Source organism: Cyprinodon variegatus, unplaced genomic scaffold, assembly GCF_000732505.1.
Source record: "Cyprinodon variegatus isolate N-32 unplaced genomic scaffold, C_variegatus-1.0 Scaffold397, whole genome shotgun sequence".
Classification (NCBI taxonomy): Eukaryota; Metazoa; Chordata; class Actinopteri; order Cyprinodontiformes; family Cyprinodontidae; genus Cyprinodon; species Cyprinodon variegatus.
The window spans coordinates 677,779-698,699 of NW_015150850.1; the positions used below are offsets into that span (position 1 = coordinate 677,779).

Genomic DNA, 20,921 nt, shown 5'->3' on the forward strand with positions numbered 1-20,921 from the left:
GAGTGGGAGGGGGGGGGGGGGTATTAGATAAGGAGTTTAGATGTGTGTCATTAGGTATGCAAGAAAAAGCTGTTGGAGTAAAAACAGAAGCTGTCAAGGGGAAGGAGTGTAACTTAAAGAGCTAAGAAGAAACCAGAAATGGTGCAGAAATGATCATCAGAATGGATCAGGCTTCAGGAATTTATTGAAATGCAATGGTTTTGTAGTAGCTACATTTGACAGTAAGAGAAAATATACATGCTGGCTGTTATACAGATAAGATGTTGCATTGATTCTGGAGGACTGTAAAGAAGGGATTTGTGTGCTTTTGTTTTGTTTTGGTTTTTTTGTCACCATTTGTCTGTTTCATTAGAGAGTATCAGTCCTAATGGTAAATATTGGGATTGAGGATGTATTGATGCATGTATTAACATTCATGTATTTGTAAATGTGTTCATATAATGAAAAGAGCAGATACAATTTAACAGCCAGTATTAGTTTGTGTTTAAATATAAAATGTAAAATGAAGGAAAGCCACAAGGAGAAGCTGCAGAAACAGCTAGCGGCGGCTACGTTGAACGAGAGCATTTTATTATAAGCAACCAGGCTGACACTGGGCTAGGTCAGCCTTTTGGGGGTATTTTGAAGTGAATGGAGGTGATGGAGGAATCAGCTTCAGCTTGTTTACAAGGGAATCCCCTTGTTAGCTTAGTGTTCAGACTGCTCAATAAACGGACCTCAATAGAAAACAACGTAGCTCTTAATGAAGACGGGAGTTAAGGGCTGGTTATATTCCCGCAGCAGTGTGTCGCAGTGAGCTTGACGCAGACATTTTTGATTTATGTTCAATTCTGAGCGTGGTCTGTGCAATACTATGTGGATCTAGATACGGCTGAGGCAGTGAGGAAGTAGCGTCTGTTTGTTCACTGCGACACCTATGCAGACGACCTATTTTCGAAGTATAAATCAGCCTTTAAATTCCATAAAGCAGTCAAGATGAGTAAATAACCAATCTTTTAATTAGCATTTGGATCAGTACTCTCTATCGGCTTAACTGAAACATCAGTACTTGTTCTTATATTAGAAAAAACATCTAGTATTGGGACATCCCTAAATGTGATGACAATGTCAGTCTATCTATACCTGTTCTCTGTGTCCCTCACTCTTTTTTGCACTTCCTACACTTTGTGGGCTTTAGCATTAAGACCAAAATCCTTTGTGTCTTCTGAGCATCACGACTATCCAACCTGCTTAATAACACATGAGGGTGAAAAATCAAAGCTCTTACCACTTAGTAAATTCAAGTCCACAGCTAGTGCACTCTAAACAGTCATTTGTGATATAAATACTGTGCATACTAATATTGTGCTGACGATATGTTCAGCAACCACATATAAAGCATAAATGCAGAAACAAAATATTTCTTAAATGTTATATTAGATCAGTTTTTATAAACACGGAAAAATTATTGTGATAAGTGATAGATCGAAATTAAGAACTATCTAGTTATACAAGTTTTGGCCAGATCATCAAGCCCTTTTCTACCAGTTGTATGATGATAAAGAAGAGGACAACCACCTACTTTTCCCATCGTGTTTCGCCATTTAGGGGTGATGCGTGTGCACAGCTTTGCTATGAAAACATTAAAGTCAGCTATATGGGAATTCTTCAGCAGTGATTAGATGCAAGGCAGGAGCATTGATATTTTTTAAAATCCAGTTACATTTATACCATCTTGAAATGAACAAGCTGCCTTTAACGTAAGGCATTAATGTTAACAAATCCTATCGAAGTGGCAGTGAGGCAGACCGCTTGGTGACTGCGTTGGTTACAACTTGTTCGCTGCATTTTGGAGTAGATGGATTTGTGTATTTGATTAGTTTCAAGTGAAAGACGAAAGTACTGAATGCCTCATCAGCTGTAGCCATGCAATTTGTGTATATTTGTACATACTGTCCTTAAAGTGATCTAAAAGCAGCTCTCATTGAAAAAATTAATGACTATAGAGATTATGAGGAAGTTCAGCCCATAATTCAGAATGAATGTTAATACTGGGGAAAAAACAAGACAATTCTTTTGTCCCAAATAGAAACATTTATGATAATTTGGACATTTCAGAGAAATGGCTGCATTTTCCATATGCTGGAATCCCTCAGTCAACACCTTCTGCTTTTTAAATAATTCTTGTACTGTAATGTAATAACATAAACATTGCAATTCCCCAGTATTTCTATCATTTCCTCCTTAGTTCAACTTTACATGAACCCAAACAAGCGATCCTCAGAACTACTGGACACCAAAGCTTCTGACAAGAATTCAAAGTCACTGACAAAGATTATTAAAAACAAGAGATATGAAAAGTAATATTTAGTCTGAAAAATTAAAAGATCTGGATTCAAACTTAAATACAATTATTAATAGCCGACATTGGTTTAGAAAATCCCTTAAAAGAAATGAGAATTGATCAGCCATGTCTTCTTTTCCTAATTGACCTTGCACACCATTGCATAGAACCAAACCTATAGATGGCCTTCTGTTCAAAATACCTGGTTTTAACTTAAAACTATTATTTCCACCATGAATAGGGATTCTCTATGCTGCCAGGCACAGTACAAAGAGCACATGTCAAACAGCAAGAGGATTTAGTGAACCATCTGGTAATCTGGAAAGCAGTCAAATGGTTTCTGTTGGAAACTGCTTTTCAGAAACCAGCCGATATATTTTGCCTTATTTATGTTCACATGCTAACAACATTAAAAGCAGCATAAATATTTGAAGAGTTGGATAAAGAAGAACATATTAAAGCAATTAAAATGTATTTCAGGTCAAACAACAGCACGTCGATCAGCTCTCAAATTAAAAAACTTACAATGGATTTTATGTTGAGATACAAATCTCTGGATAAAACATTAATTAGATAACCCAAATATATATTTAAGGAGATTTCTATAACCTTTGTTTATAAATGCAGTTATCCTTATATAAATGTTAACCAGACCAACAAGATTGAACAAAGGACAAAAAGGGTTTTGGTTCTGACGCCCGATAAAATAGACAGTATCCAATTTACTCCCAGGCTTAGGACAGATGTGGAAGTAAGAGAGCAAAAATATGCCCATACTTGGAGAGAGCTTGTTTATTGTTCATAGAGGCAGAAAGATGGTTCATTATCTGCCTCATTACAATCTGTTATGGACAATGCCTTTCAATGTCCAGACATCAGAAAGCAAAGGATGGAAACTTTTATAGAAGTTATAACTCCTGACCTAATTGTAAATTAACTGAGCTGATAAACAATGCATACTAAATGTTATTTTTAAGGAGGATTTTTTTTTCTTTGTCATAGTAATAACAATATAAGCCAGTTTATTTGCTGGGATTTCCACTTATTAACTGTCCAGGTCATACCTTTATATAGAAAATTAAAACATGCCAGATGTGAAACAATTATTAAGAATAATCGTGATTTATTAATTATCAAAATAACAGTCAACTAACTTAATTAATTGGCGTATACAGAGTCTTAAATATGTGATCTGCTAAAAGGACAACCCACTTAAGCCAAAACTGTTCAAACTTAAATAAAAAAAACCTGCTTTGTCTGTAATATACTCATTTGGCACCTTTAGTGTCAACCGGTTCAAGCTCTAAAAATTCCTGGTAAAGCCTGTTTTGGATTCAGATGACTACGGTAATAACTTACTAAAAAAGCAAAACTGACAGATAAATTAAATGGCAAAATAATAGCTAGTCGCAGATCTAAAACAGTCATTTTCTTATGTGATCTTTTTCTTTGGAACAACCTTTATGGAGACCAGAGGGCATCAAAGAGTGGAGAACGATTTCAAAACTGAGTTTTTAATTGAGTAGGTTCTTCAAATGCTTCTTATATAGAGTAGGACTGAAACAATTAATTGGATTAATCGCTAATTGAAATAATGGTCAACTATTTCAGTAATCGATTAATTGTTAACTGGAGTATAGAGTCTGTTAAATAAATGCCTTTAGCTGACAGAGCAACCCACTTAGAGAAGTATTTGAAAATTGTAAGAATATTAAACATTTTGCATTTAAGATTACTCCTCAAGTGGAAAAGTTTTTATTTTATCTTTTGCAAAAATCTGAAGCCATCTTTAGCTATCCATCTAATAATAGATTATTCTAAAAAAAAAATAAAATAAAAATCAATAGAATCATTCTGCAAAATAATCGTTACTTGCACCCCTAGAGCGGAGTATTAGTATCCTACTATTTAAGCATATTTAAAGAATATTAGGAAAATATTTGTGTTACCAATGTTAATTTTATTTAGAAAAAGGAAATGCTTACAGGCAGTCTTATTCCCAAAAGTAATCTGGAAGACGGCAAACGAATGAGAGCGGTGCATCCTACAGCACAGATAAGCTTATCCACTGACCTACATGTTTCTAGCATGATGAGTGACCGCTTGTCAAACTCCATCCGGAGCCTTCACTTTCTGGAGAAAGAAAATTCAAGACATGTAACGCAGCTTCCAGCTGTGTTAAGCCATCAGCAGAGACATATTCCTTCTTAGCCTAATTCTTTAGGAGGAAAAACCATCACCAAAGTGAAACACTCACCCTGAAAAACAAAAAAAAAAAAAACTGGAAAAAAAAATAAATAAATACAAAGAATCACAGTGTGAACTTTGACAAACAGTGGCTGCATTTGTTTAAAAATTTCAAAAATGTGTGGGAATGCGTGAATCGTTGCCATGTGACTCTGCAGCCTGGCCGTGAACTTTGTGGCTTCCTCTGTATAACAGAGAATAAAGAGGGCAGAGCAGTCACAGAATAGCATTTACCCTCTCGCTCACAGCCAGGAGACAACTTTCCTCCTACTACTATGTAAAGCACGTGCCTTCCAAGTCAGGCATGTTGCTGTAGCGACTATGACCTGGAGTATAAATGGCTGATTGGACACATGAAGAGGTGAACTAGACAGTTATTAACTAGGTAAAGGGAAAGTGTTACAAAGTTAAAGATTCCTGAATACATGCAGAACGATAAGTTATTTTATTATGAAGCAACTTTTTTTTGGTATTCATTTCTTTTCTATTCTTTACAATATGTGAATTATTCCGCAGTTATTCCTTGTGCATTACTCTCACCATTATTGCTTCTATTATATTTTAGCTCTTATTGCAATTTTTATTTTCTGTTTTCCATCCACAGCATGTTTTAAACCTTTAAATATACCGGTAGTTCCATTTCCCATGTTTCAATAGTTTCTCTTCCTCTACAAGTTTTATTTCAATCTTAGTATATCATTTAGAAGTACTTCTACAATATTCTGAAGAACCAGAGTTATTTACGGTGATCATTTACAAAAATAAGTCTGTTCATACATATTTATCATCCCAGAGGTCTGTTAAATATACTGAAATACAACTAGCATTTCCCAAATAACAGTAGATCTGATAACAGGGAGATATTTTCGATCATATGTGATGCTCAGTGCAGAAAAAAAAGGCGTAGAGCGTCTTTCTAGTGTGTTTGGGGTTAAGCGGACACAGCTTTGACCGTGTGTTATTTATAGGAGCCCTCTGGTTGATATGGCAGAGTGTGATTAGTAGAAGCTAGCCCCTGCTTTATGTGAGAACAGCTTTTCATCCAGATTGCAGTGGCCTGTTACAGGACTGCTTAGCCACAGCTGCAAATTTACAGCAGAGATTACAGCAACACAAACAATGCACAGCAGGGGAGGCAGCCACGGCAGCTCACAGGAGCTAACAAGGTTGGTGGTGATGCCGGAGTCTGAGAAGGAAGAGGAAAGAAAAAAGCACTTTCTTAACATAGGTGGAGAGCAAGCAGCCTTTTGTCTTGTTCTGTAATGAAGCTTTAACCCAGATTAACCTGGATGCTTTATGTTTACCACAAACACCCACTTTATTCTTTACTCATTAACTAAAATCTAGAATAATTAACTCTTTAATAATATTTAGTAAATTCAAGCAGCCCTCAGCAAATACTTCCTCCCTCGACTTCAGCTTTAAAACAGATGCAGCACCACCGTAGAGGTTGAACTCTTTGTGGTTTCTTTACAGTGGAATAAAAATGGCCAAAAGTTTCACCGTTTTAAAAATAACTTGCATGTTATAAAAGGTAGGTGAGGGTAACCTCCTACACCAATTTTCTCTGAGGGTTAGTGAGTATTAGTGGTGAGTATTGGCATGGGTGTTGCAATATGATAAGTGACGATACTTGGGTCAAGATTAGCCTGATAAACCAGACTAAAAGTGAGATTAAATGTGTAATTTAGTCTGGCCCCGAAGAATGAGACAAGAATGTTGAGAAAAACCCATTGTTTTTCAAAGCATGTCTGTGCCTATTGGCCAACGCTCTGACTAATGAGCGCAACTGACTGTGCAATACCACAATATTGCGATATCACTATATATTACAATATTTTTCCCAGCTATCAAAATTAAATTCATAGAAAAAAAAAAAGCAAGTGATGTATATGTTCATCAGATGATATTGATCTTTAAGTTTATGTTGGTTTTTGGTGCCGCTCGATGTAGGATGTATTGCTGTAAGCCCTACAGTTTGTTCTTTGTTTTTTTTTTTTATTACTATTGTTATTATTTTTGTCTTTGTTTTTTTCTTCTTCTTTTGGTCTCTGTAGCACTTTGAGATTTCTTTGAAATGTAAGGTGCGTTACAAATAAAATCTATTATTATTATTATTATTATTATTATTAAGTTGTTTTGGTATCCATGTTGTTTGGGGTTGGAGTCAGTCTACGTTTTCCACTCCGACTGCCTGAACTACAGATATTGCATTGCGCCGCACAGCTAAAGGGCTCCACAGCGCTATCTGCCAGAGTGGCGGTGCAGAAGTAGCCCATTTTCCCCTCCTAGTTTTAGGAAAAAGTGTTTTTTTCCTAAAACGATACTAGGAACAGAAAGGTCGATATATCAGGAAGTGAAAAATCATGATATATCGCACAAACAATTTTTTCCCAGACCCCTAGTGAGTATATTAAGACTATAAAGCCCTGATGTTGCAGCAAAATTTCAAAAATTCAATATATGCCTTTTTTTTTTTTTTTTTTTTTTTTTTTTTTACAAAAAAACATGACAATGAATCGACAAAAAATATGGAAAAAATAAAATACTCAATAAACTACAATTAAACTGATCTTATAAACACATAAATTATAACTGTCATGTTAATAAAAGTGTATGGGGAAATTATTTAAACTTTCTACCAAAAAAAAAAAAAAAACAGTCACCATAGAGGAAACATTTTATAAACAATAAAATACATCATATATCAGAGCTTCTTGTTAAAAACTTCTCAGCAGATATTCTCATATCTCAGCTGGTAATAAACCCAAACAGATGCCGTGAGTCGCTTCCCATTCCTGAAACAATCACATGAGATAGCTGTTTAAGAAACCACTCCCCCATGGGATGACAATGCCAGGATTCATCAAGCTCACACTGTGCTCAGAGAGCATGAGACATCATTTCACACATGCCTTGGCCACAAACGCCCACTCCAAAGCGAATCGTTGGCATGTGCTATCTTGGTGGTGTAGAAGGTTACATATCTTGCCCAAGCAACTCGTATACAAGCACAGACAACCAGCAGCCAGAGCTTAGGAGTTTAAGAAGTTTAAAACTCTAATAGCCCAACAAATTAGACTGGAAAATGTCCACCAGGACAGAGCATTTCAACATAAAGGAGCTTTAGCAGAAAAGTTAGATCTACCATTAAGCTTTAAATGTCTGTCTCAATTTTTTAATGAGGAATAACATTTTGAAAGAGCAACTGTCAACAGCCACTAGAGGCACATTTGTTTCTGTTCATTACAGTACCTGGGTCAACATGCATTCAAAGAGAAAAGGAGCTTTTCTGTTAAAACTGAGAAGCGCAAAGAGATAGTAGAGGAAAACATAAGTTTATCTTCATAGAGGCAATTAAAAAAAAGGTCAAGAGAATGTATTTTTACATATCAACTTTCAGAAGTGAGATAAAGTCTCAAATCAGAATTTATCAAATTACGTGAAGGGATATTATTTCAGCCCAACTTGCATTCATTCTCTAATTAACCAGCGTAGCTTATTATTTAGACTCAACTAAAGGTATTACAGACAAAGTAGAAGGAGCTACTTTTGCTACTGCGATGCACATCAAGTGTGCAGATCCAGTTCTTAGAAAATTAACAGTCATTACAATGCACACAAGAGAAAAAGCAGGAACCAAACTCAAGCAATGTTTAAAGTCTTTTAAATGAGTTTGTAGATAAATTGCTTTTAGAGGATACTATACTTTTGCAACACACTGATTGCTTTAGCTCCAAGTCAATATTCCAGTCACATATAGCCATCACCACCAGGGAACTCCTATTCTTAGATAAGCTGAAGACAAAAGTGCAACAACTGAGAAAAATAGCCTCAAATGTAACTTTACACATTTCACACTTTCTCAACATGATTTACAACTGCTGATACAAACCACAGAACTGTTCTAAAAACCTGATTTCATTTTAGTTCATGAATGCAAAAGCCTTTTTGAAACAATGGCTAGAAGTGCAACTGAAACAGGTAGAAAGAGTGGCCTTTTCACAATTTCACAAACAGGGAATGCAGCTGGTGGGAACCTGAAGTTCCAGTTTTGTTTTCCCTCTGGCCTTCGTTCTCACCAGTGAGAACTGGACTCAGTGGTCTTATGTGACTCTAAAACACAAAACCACGATTGTTTTCTTTGAACGTGGTGAAATGAGGGTCAGTAATCCGATCTGCGACAAAGAGCTTTTTACAGCATCTCCTCGATCCTAACCTCTATGCAGAGCTGCACTGAATGAATCATCATAATGACTGGACATCTTTAGCCCAATCACATTTGCGTTACGACAATTGATTTCACTTTGTATTCGTTTGGCAACAAATTTTATTTAGAGGAAGTCAGAAAAGCTTTCTTACTGAATCAGTCGCTGTGAAGGCAAGCTGAATGTCAAGTTATTATATTTAAATAGCTTCAAAAGGTCCTCATGAAGCAATTTTAAATTGAGAAGGTAGTAACTAATAAATCAGACAATTATTCATATCATTTCAACATCACCCAGGTTACATTTATAACAATAATGTTGCTTGATCTCATTTTACTCTGTAGAATCTCCATTTACACTGCTATTGATTTGCTCACCTGACGCAGCAAAAAAGTTGAACTTATTTTCTGATCCCTTTCCACAATAATTGAACTTTTGAAGGTGCTTGGACTGTGTTTTTAAAAAATGAAATGTTTAGCTCAATAAAACAAGGGGATGATGCAATGGTGGCATATTTCATCCTTTATCCCAACAGAACACATATTATATACAGTATATAATACACAAATAGTACAGGATGATAATATTATGGCTTCAGGGAAAACGATGGCTTTTTTCATCCCTGAAACAACTGAGATTCTTAGGGAATCTAAAACATGCTTAAGATCTGCCATTTTATTTAAAAGTTAAGCCAAAGGAATTGCTGTTCAAGTGTTGTAATCCTTACCAACTCGAAAGGATCATACACTGAATACTTTACTTCTACTGTGTCTGCAGGAAAGCAGTGGGATACTTATTCTGCCCTACCCACTCTGAACAAGAAGCCTGGATCAAACTAGAAAAGGATGAATATTCTGAATCTGGGATGGCTTCATTTAGCTCCCCTTTGAGATGACCGCCATAATTACTCTAATGAATAATTCCCCATGTTATCTAAAGACATAGATGAGCCTGAGGAAAATGATCGCAGACCTACTTTAACCTAATTTGTTCCGGCCTTTCCAGCTCTAAGGTTACAGAGATGCCTCGGATCCCCCAGGGACTGATAGGAACTTGGCAAAAGGCAGTCCTGCTTCAGAAGTAGCGTTCTTGCTAACGTGCATCGAGGTCATTAAGCGTGTTTGTGTTCTTGCCTTTGTGCAAGCTGCTAGTAGTCGGTCCTGTATTTCACTTAGTCTTGACATGTTAGCCTCTGAGAAATATGTAAACAGGCATGGCACTTAAACCAACACTGCATAACAAATACAGAGCTGACATAAAAAGATAATAAACATAGCTATTAATTTTCCATTAACCCAGTTATACATGTGGCTAAATAGTACTAAATATTGATTGGGTCCTATAGGGTCTTTGCAAAAATATATCTATTAAGTGCATATTTTCTGTCTCATACCTAAAACAGCAGAATCTCCTTTCATGCTGCATCATTGGAACAAGTCCTCTTTTTTAACTACGGCCAGTAATGAAACTAAAGTTAATGCAAATCGATTTTATATATTTAAGATGACAGATTTTTTCCAACTTGTATTAATCATCTTGTCAAACTGGTTCTTTCTATGAGCAATCAATTCATGTCATTTTAGCTGGAGTTAAAAAAAATATAGCACTACAATACAAACAAACTAACATTTACCTGACTGTAAAGTTAAACAACAAGAAAAACAAACTGGTTGCCATTAACAACCATATAAAAACAACTTGTTAAGACATGAATCTGCCTGATGGATAAAGCAAGCTTCTAGACAGACCGCAGACTTTTATGAACTACCTGCCTTAGTTTCAGTAAGCCACTTCCTGCAGACAAAGGCTGATGGTAGTGCTGCTGAAATGTGCAACAGGGTGATATCCTGTGAGATGAACTCACCGCAGCAGCCAAGTGAGGCTCAAACTTGATCAATAACATCAAAAGTAAAACACGTTTAAGATTACTTTAAGAAGAGACATGTTTTTGTTTAGTTTTTTCCAACTACGACATGAAGAAATTAAAAGGAAAATAGTACTTGTAAGTTTAAGTAAAACACTGTTTCGTGTGCCTCGGATACCCAACTATATTGTACAGCGGAATGAGAGGTTGAAGCCAAAGTAAAGTCATTTAGTTGGGAAACAGTGAAGGGAACAGGAGAAATCTGCAACAAGATGAACAGGTGCAGTAACTGCTGACATGGTTTGCCTAAATATTTGCATAATGCTACACCATCTACACTTGCAAACAGGATTGAAATAACATAGCACAGCCAGTCAACTCAAATATTTAATCCTAGACTTCTTCCATCAGAAATAGAAAAAGGGAGAAACGATTATGATCTGTTAAATGCAGAAATAAAAGCATAAGAGTAGACAGAGGGCACTTCTTTACACCATTTTGTTTCGAGCAAGAAGTTACATTTTATTTTTTGTCTGTGTGGTACAGGGGTGTAAATAATAATAGTTTTGTATCGATCCAACAGCTGACTATCTGATGCACTGACACGTCCGCAAGAAAATCGATTCATGTTTTTTTTTTTCCTCCTGTCTATTTTTATCCATTTGCTCCTGGGCGTAATTCTCACCCCTGTGCTGTGGTGGCGCTAAACCTATTTTGCCCTCCTACCTCGCTTCCTGGTTATACTCCTGCACCAGTGTGTCGCAGTGAGCTTGGCACAGACATTTTTGATTTATGCCCAATATTGAAGCGTGGTCTGCGCTATACGCTGTGGGTCTAGATACAGCCGAGGCGATGAGGAAGTGGGGGCAAGTTTGTCCGACAATGGAGCGACATGAGGGCCAAAAAGAGCGGGGATCCAGGTGGAAAAAGGGTCCCAGCGTTCTCGCAAGTTGTTCACAAGTTGTTTTCCACAATTTCGGTCACAAAAACAAAACAAGCCAACCTCCTGTCTGTGGCACTGTCTACAGTCAGTTACAATTTGGGAGAGGTGCAGCAGAGTGTCTGTGGAGGGGGCGGGGACGTCGACACTCTGGAGCCGAGGTATTGCATTGCACATATTGCACTGATTTTGCGCAGTATTTTTTGACGCAAGGCCTTTTAGAATCGATTCTATACTGAATCGAATCGCCATGATGGATGTGATTTACATCCCCTAGTGTGGTAAATGTTACAATAATTGGGCAAATATCTGCTTAAGGAGGTAAAAGCATATGAGACAATGACTATCAGTTAATGAATTTCCAGATTAAAAGAAACAAAAAAAGGAAAAACAGCAAAAAAAAGAAAAAGAAACTAACTTTGTGGTAAAGCCACTCTGAAGTTAAGATAAAAATTGGAGCAAACACAGCCAAACACCCTGCAACTATTTGACATATTTGATATCTTGCGCCATTGTTGTTTTGGAAGATAGACACTCCTGCCGGCGCTGCCGAAGTTTTCGAAAGTTGTCGAAAAGCCTCCCCTTTGCGCTTTGGCGGGAAACTGCTATGCGTCCCAAGAAATTCCAGACCGACGAAGAAGAAGCATACCAGCAAAACTGGTTCTAACCAGACCCAAGCGACATTTGATGTGTGCGGTTCTAGAAGTATAATCTGCCCTTAACCTCGGAGCATGCAAGCAAAGTGACAGAAGATGGCATTAGTCCACCGGGTGGAGAGAGGTCTGAAGGCAGGGTAGAATGGCTGCGGATAAGGAGAGGAGGACGGCACGACATCGAAGGAGTCCACCAGAGCGATGGGGCAGAAAAAGGCAACAGCAGGGCAAGGCTAGACTCTAGAGGCTAACTGCTGTAGATGGACAGAGGACTGCTGAGGATCAGAGGAGCCTTTGGGCGGAGTAAGCAGCGGAAGGGATAAGAGAAGCAGTAGCTGTACCGTCTCTGTTCAGGAGGCATAACATGAAACATTCCTTCTTTGGCTCAATTAAAATTGTTTTTTTTTAAAGCCCCTTACAAATCTCTTAAAAGCATTACTAACTTTATCTTTTATCAGTATTATTTTCTGTCTTCCATTTTGATTTTAAAAAGCTCGTCCCTGCGGCCTCCTTCACTAAAACAGCGGTCAATTTATGATATTTGTTATTATACTTGAGACAAAAGTCTTGAAGAATTTATGGATTTGATGCTGCGATCTAATGTAAAGAAATCTCATTTTTGCTTGACAAGTTGTGAGAGGCAGAATGGGAGGGGGTGGTTAATGTTGCTGCAGTCTGACCATTAGATGTCACTGAAAATTACACATTGTAGATTTAAATCAGTCAGTCATTCCAAATTAAATATAAAAAAAAATTATTGAAAAAACGGCTGCCTAAATTGCTCATTATGACCTCCTTTGTTAAGATTTGTTAAAAATAAATATTGGAAACAACCATTTATTACTAAGAAATTCCAACCACAGCCAGGACTCTCAATATGCAAAATATTCCCATATTTTGCATATTGTTAAGATAATACCTGATAAAGTCACAACTGCAATACATTTCTCATGGGTTTTATTCAAACCACCAGGGAGAATATACAAACTTGATTTTTTTAACTACCGAGTGAAAGTAGAAGAGCAGGTGCAGGTAATTTTGCCACTTAATACCTTCATTTTCTTTGGTTGATTGGATGTTTCGAACTGAAAGCATCTAGATCCATCCAACAGGTATAACACACACTGTTATACCATGGCTATTCATACAGCCAAGAAACACGATAAGTATTTAAAAACGCATTAAAGAAATAGCCAGAATATGTAATTTAAATGATAAAGTATAGACAAATTTAGATATATACTAAATCAAATCAATATTGAATCAGTTGTGAGGTTACTATTGGTTATGGTTTTAGCTTAAAATTGATTACAATCATGCAGGGCATGAATAGGGATGGGGATCGTCAATATTTATTGATATCGATACCTTTATCGATACTCCTTATCGATCCGAGTCTTTATCGATACCACTATCGATACTTTTCTGTTATTTGGTGGAAAGACGATGCAACAAATTTTTTTTAACAGCACTGGTATTGCTTTTATTGCTTAACAAGTGAGCTTAACAAAAACGTTTCTAGCCTTCAATAAACATGGCTAATGTAATAGGCCACTTCGAAATGACATAAAACTAACTAGAATATATTTTCACAATTGTTGGTTAATGTATTGTCTACTGTCACTTTTCATCATGTTTTTAGTGATTAGGAAAATATTTAACATATAAATAATTGTATTTTAAATTAAATGTAATTTTTAATAAATGTTGGCATCAGTAGTTTAATAATATATTCTAAAATAGTTAGAGCAATATACAACTGTATTACTCATGTTTCTCGCCAAAAACTAAATTTCCCGTTTTCTTTACGTTACACTTGAACGCATCATGATAACCTAATTGTCGTTTTACTGAGCCAATCTGAACACATCATCACGCAGCACGTCTGAAACTATTTACTTTTCAAGCTAACTAGCTTGTATGCTGCCGATTACAACACGGATTTCACAATTACTATTTTTAACTGACCGGACAAGCTACAAAGTCTGTGTGTGCGCTTACCAGCGGTACTCTGAGTGGATGATTAAGACGGGCCCGACAATGGTGCGGCGGCAGGAGGTGGAGGAGTCTTTTCCGTTCAGCCATTCTCGAGTCGCGAGCAAAGTTAACTGCCAGACTTCACTTGTTTTACTTTTAATATCTGTTTGCTTACAATTTCATTCCAAAACATTGGTGGACATGCTGCAGTGATTGGATTGATTAGATTTTAATGCTGTGACGCGACTTGAGGAGCACACAATTATGTTACAGGACCTCCGGGAGAAAAAAAAAAAACGACCAGACTCGATAGTGGTATCGATAAGCCCAAACGTTATTGATTTTCGGGTTTTGAAAAAAGTGGAACCGGGTCCTTGATGGAACCGGGTTTCGATCCCCATCCCTAGGCATGAATGCATAATAAATAAATTACATTTATCTACCAAACATTGCTTCCAAACATTTGCTATATTATTGTACATACTGATGTTGCAATGGCTGCAAAAAAAAAAAAAAAAAGGGAGTATGTTTCAGTTTATTACCATTAAGTGGTAAAAACAAAAATATGCAATAGGGCAAGCAAAATTAAAGCAAACTAAATTGTGCAGTTTAGGTGCTTATAAACAATGCAGATCATCTCATCTTGAACTCATTCAAGCAACACAAAAGCCCTGAAGATAACTCTTTTGATTCGAGTCACTCCCAGGAAAGATCCTCAGGGGAAAAAGCACTAGGTCAGAGACCAAAGCAGTTCCAAAAAAATAAATAAACAAATAATATATAGAAAAAAACAGAAAAGAACACCTTATAAAACAAAAACAATAAAAACTCTCATTGATGACCAAGTGTAAAGGGGATGCTTAAGGCGTAACATAGAAACTCTGACACAGTAGCATGTCGTCTGCATTTTTCTATGCGGGCAGAAAAGCTTGGAGAACACGATACAATTTGCCAAGACTCAATAACCAGGTCAGACATATTCAGGTCAGATCATGCATCTATGCAGTCATAGCAACGATCTTCTAGCTTTTGTCCTGAAGAAAACTGCAATGAGTAAGATTTCTCTAAATCGTCTTGTCATCAAATCTGCTCATAAATACTGTTTGAAAACAGCCTGAAAATGCTGCAGCTCTGAAATCAATGTACCAATACATGCAAGACTACTCTCTAAAGCTGCATAAAAGTTAAAATTTTTATGCTTAATATAATTTTTCATCACAAAATATAAATCAATTTTTTTCAGTAGATAGACGAGTTTTACTTTCATTGATGTCTGTATCTGAGATATATCGTAGATTATTTTAAAACAATAAATAAATAAAAATAAAAAGACATACAAACAACATGTACATAAAGAGAGGAGGAGGAAAGGAAACATATGGACACATCTGGTTGTAAACAAAAAAAAAAAGAAATCCTCAGATCAGGGTATTGCATGTTCAAAAAGGAGCAGCAAGAAGTTAATACTTTATAACCCCCCTACCCTTCTATACTCTTAATCGTTACATGTCATATACTGTATTCATGTTCTATACGTAAAGCAGTTTAGTTAAATGCATGCATTTACATATTCACATAAAAATATACCATTTTATGCATAAGTAGCACTGTAGATCTATAGATTATTAGTGTTAAAGGTATAGTGGAGGATGTTCTTTTTCCGGGTGGATCATCAAAATAGGTTGTCCTCCTAATTAATAATTATTCTGCTGATACATTTACGTATTGCAAACCTTCCTTTGGAAAGTAAGCTTGTATGAGGGATGCAAACAGCAACTTTTGAACAGAGCATGCACGAGGAGAAATGGGCTGGTCCATGCTCTCACCCGCGGGTAAAGAGCTGTGCATGTGCATTTTTTATTTCTTTTTTTTTTTTAAGTTGAGAGGGCTGGTCTTTTCAAAAATTCGCAAAATCCTCCACTACACCTTTAACTTGGTTTTTAAATAACTTAAAGGCATTATAGTAAATGTACCATAATTATTAACCTCACATCATTTTTTTTGCCATTTCCACTGTCTGTGTCTTCCCTGATATTCCCATTAGATTAGCATTTTTTTCTCCGTCTCTGGATTGCATACAACACCACAAGTACAAGCTGACCTGAAAGAACAACTGCAACTTATCCAACAGCAACAGATTCATGCTAAGTTTGAACCTGTAGTTCCTGTGTCTTACAGTTACATGTAAGGTCTTCTGACAAAGTTACACCTAATCAGTATGGAAATATCCCGAATTTACTTGATCTTCAATTTACTGCAATGGACCTTCTCCCAGTGTTGCAGCGTGGTCTCCATCAAGAACAGGGCACCCTGCTGCTTATCCTTAAGTGAAGTCAGACCATGGCAGCTCTCATTGTGGTTACTTTTTTAAAGTTACAAAGGTAACCATTTGTTTAGAAACATAGCTATCATTTTTGTTTATTTTGTCAGAATGTATTACTTAGAAAAATAACATTACAATATCCCTTTTCTTTAAATTTAGCGAATTATGAAAAAAAATAGTTCTACATTTTATGGGAAGACCTTAATACAAGAGAAAGTGTAGGTTTTTAATAAAATGTTTACTCAACTGGTAATTTGCATCCCTACAGCTTTCCTGTTACTAAACACCTCTTTGTGCTTGAGGCTAAAGTTGATCAACTGCGAAATATAGATTCTTAGTCAGGTTTTTTTCACTCTTCCTCTACTTAAATGTGCTTCCCTTACTTAATAGCCCCCCTTCTTGCCTTCCGTATGCTGGGCCTCGGCACACATTGACACTGCAAGTGAACCACTCCAGGGTTTGCATAAAGCCTGCCAGGACTAGCAGATATAACAGTGTCAGAGTTTGGTTCTCTCGTCTGTTTCATGGTGCAGGATGGATTCACTTTGGAAATCTGCTCCAGATAAGAGCGGTCCAAAGTCTTGGTGTGAAAACACTTTAAATTATGTATCAGAAGAAAAGCTGGAGGAACTTATTACTGGTGATTAGGACCAGAAGTATGAAACTGGAGCTCCAGTGAAAAACACTGGTTGATTTATTAAGGAAAAATGTTTTGTGACACAGCAGTTCAGCCATACAAGGCTAGAGTCTCACAGAACAGGAAGTACAAATAAAAAAACAAAGAAACAAAAGCAGTCTACCCTACTGTTTAAAGGACAGCTTGCATCAGTCTTGAGCAGCACGCGAACATTAACCATCATCCGAGAGCTATGTGTCATCTTTTCTGTCTTAAGTCATCTGGCACCTGTATTAGTGAAATGATGACGTCTGCTTTGACAACTGAATGTCTGCTGTTGAAACCCTGCGCATAATGACATATGCACCAACAAAGAGCAAGGGGATTACAAAGGAGAAGTTGTCAAACAAGTGAAAAGGTTACACTTGAGTCAAACGGAAATGCCTCAGCTCTGAAAGATAAAGTTTCCAACAACAAAGTAACGCAAAGGTACAATATACCTCCTGTAATCTGACCTTCCTCTTAATAGAAATCACTAAGAAGATCTACAAGACAGAGTGCCTGAATATAAAGACAAAACCATTTTGTCTTTCAGATTTAGGTACTAAATTAGACTAAAACCTGCACTGAGAAACTGATTCTCCTGATTTCAACTTTGACTGCTATGTCTCCTCAGACTGCTTTAGACACACCTCTGGTCTAGATGCCTTCATAAAGCAACAATAAAAGAAAACCACTTGACAGTACATGGGGGTTAAATTGGTAATATTGCCAGAGTAGGAAAGCTCCTTAAATGTTTAATGTTATCTGCAATACATCCCATTCCATTTGTAGAATAGGAAATTGGGCTACAAAATATCTGCTTGGCAACTCTCGAGCAGAAATTGCCAAATTGCAATGCCTAACAGAAAACTACCGACACATTTCCAGCAGGATCATAAAGTGCGAGTTTATGATCATTCACAATGATCCAGACTTTATTATTCATTTTCCACAGCAGGTTTTACACATACACCATGGGGTGGGTTCAATCATTTATGAGATCTTGTTGTTGTGACACAGCATGAGAACACACCTCCATGTGTTTATTACATTACCAATAACTTATTACAAGGAGTACTTTATAAGAGACAAGTACGGATTTACTTAAGTAGAATCAAAGGATTGTGGCAAAACAATTAGACCTGGAAAACAAAAAGTGTTATTAAACCAGCACATGCAAACAATATCTGATATCGATACATAACTGAAGTTTCAGTAGTTTAAGCTGTATAGTTTGTGATGAACTTTGAAACAAGGCCATAAAGCAAGTGTGTCATACTTCAACATGTAATGAAATACAGTCATCAGTGACTAAAATTGTGACAAAAATGGACAGACCATCAGCGGCTTTTATGCTACAACATAAAAAACCCTTATTGCACAACGTTTTGAGAACAAATAGTCATGAACATTTTATTTTGGGCTATAAAAAACCCTGCCTACATGCCTTTGTGGCAAAAAAAATAAAAATTTGCAGAAAATAGTAATGTCATCAAAGTATAAAGTCATATCAATGCTATTGAAAAGGTTGAATTTTCTTGGTTCCAAATGGTTCTCAAAACTGCATGTCAAAAAATGTTGAATTAAAAACAGTTATTTTTAGCTGAATAGTTTCAAACCTTGCTTTTGACTATTAAGAAGAACCAAGCATCAGCATTGCATGTTAAATACTTTATAAATATGTTTGAATCCAGTTGTAAAATCATACATCAATTAATGCATAAATGGGGTTTGAAAATATCTCTTTTCTGATCTTTACAAGATAATATGCTAGTTGGTCCGCTTTCCTGAATAGGGATGTCTTTTTTTTAACTTATATTTAACTAAAATAGCACAGATGAACTATAAATACATCTTTTATAAGAAAATTAAATAAAAGCAGTGAGTAGTTTGCCTTTATTTACCTTGTCATTTATGATTCAAGGACCTGGATGCCAGTGGATGGCCGACGACAGATCCACCAACACTTTGATTATCTGACAAAGAAAAAGTAAAAAAAAACATTTAAAATACATTAGAAACCCAGTATAAATAAAGAAACAATGCTAAATTTAATAATTAACACTTTGCTATTCATATCAGAGACAAATAAATCTTGCACCATTATTGACATTGTAAAATAAAAATCATAAAGCTGCTTTGAAACTCAGACTAAACTTTTACATTTGCTGTTCTTTTAAATCCATAAAATCAGAATTTATTGGACAATCAGTACTCTGTGAAGCTTTTCAGGATGGAAAATTTGAATACCTGTGTTAGGAGGCTTTTAATGGATTTTAGCTGAGCCTTCAACCCCGTCCGTGATAAGCTGCCCCTTAAGCTCCACCGCATCATTCTGATCCTGGATCAGTGAACTCCTCACCGACAGGGGAAACTCACATCTGCCCCACTGATACTCCACACTGGCATCCCACAGCGATGTGTTCTCAGCCCTATCCTCTTTCACCCATGATCTGAGATGACCCATTACAGAGAAGAGGTTTACAATCTAACACAGCTGTGTTTTAGACATAACCTTATGCTGAACTACAGCAAAATTATTGAAGGTCATAGTAGACAACAGAGGGGCCAGGAAGACTGAACGCACTCCTCAGTGGAGCACATGGACAGCACCAACTTCTTGTCCTCTAAGGCCCACTACGCCTCTGATACCGATTCATGCAGAGTTCAGACCGAGCTTGGCTCAGTCAACCGAGCGGAGCTAAGTTCCTTACGACCATTTGCACATCACGCTAGCATGGTTCCTCCCCACCTCTTCTTTCGGAAGAAGCTGAAACTGACTGGATTCTGCTCAGCTACCTTTACAGGATCACAACTGAAATCCACTTTATTATGGTTTTAACAATGACAATAAAGATTCTTGATTGTTGAATTACAGGTCAGAGCAAAAAGGTCATTGTGCCTAAGCTTGTTGGCCACTGACTTTAACTCAATCATCTCTCCTTTTGTATTTGCAGTTATTATAAAGCATGTTGTTGACCTGTCATCCTTATAAGAGAGGTCATCATTACAATCAGAATGTAGCTGATTACAGGGATTAAATTAACAAAAAAAAAAACATTTCCTGTACATTTGTAGAAAAGTATCAGCCACACCAGCAGATCTTAGAAACTGAAAACAAAAACTTGAGCCATCTAAAGAGGATAAGATCATCTCTGTCCTCAATGAGAACAATAGCGCCAAACAACAGAAGAGAAGGAGGGACTGAAAGGAGTAGCAACAGAAAGGAAGAGAATAACACGGAGGAGGAAAATTTTTAACTTATTCATAGAGGCTCTCAGTCGGTTCCAAACACATTGGACGGCATGACACTCATTAGTTTCTGCCCCACTTCCTCTCGGGTGCCTTTATCCTCATCACATCTATTTAGGATCCTGAATCTTGACAATGAAAAGTTCCCTCCATCACACGCAGAGGAATAAAGAGAGAGAGGCTTTTATTTCAAACCAAATGGGGTTGACAGTAGGGGGGTTGTTGAGTGTAATGGCTCTGGGTCTCTTTCTCCTCTTCTATTCCTTTTGATTCAGCACCACTGCAATCCATTAAACTGAAACTAGCTAGTACAAGAAAAATCACCTGAAAGATTGTAACTGAGGGACGCAAATAGGGAAGACATTCACCTTGTTTAAAACAGTGGTTCTTTCTGAGTCGCAACCCCCAATTTAACATGCACTGCTATCCACGACCCCCCCGCCCAATCAATATACTATGTTGCATTTACATAATCA

At 36.8% G+C, this 20,921-nt stretch overlaps 1 protein-coding gene across 3 annotated transcripts in view; it reads right to left on the reverse strand.

Annotated features, from left to right (window-relative positions):
* erbb2ip (erbb2 interacting protein) overlaps positions 1 to 20,921 on the reverse strand; it is a 57,866-nt gene that overhangs the window by 27,587 nt on the left and 9,358 nt on the right. For all 3 annotated transcript variants that reach the window (XM_015387533.1, XM_015387534.1, XM_015387532.1), the window contains exon 2: positions 19,098 to 19,169. The gene's annotated coding sequence lies outside the window, so the exon portion shown is untranslated. The remainder of the gene's footprint in view (positions 1 to 19,097; positions 19,170 to 20,921) is intronic.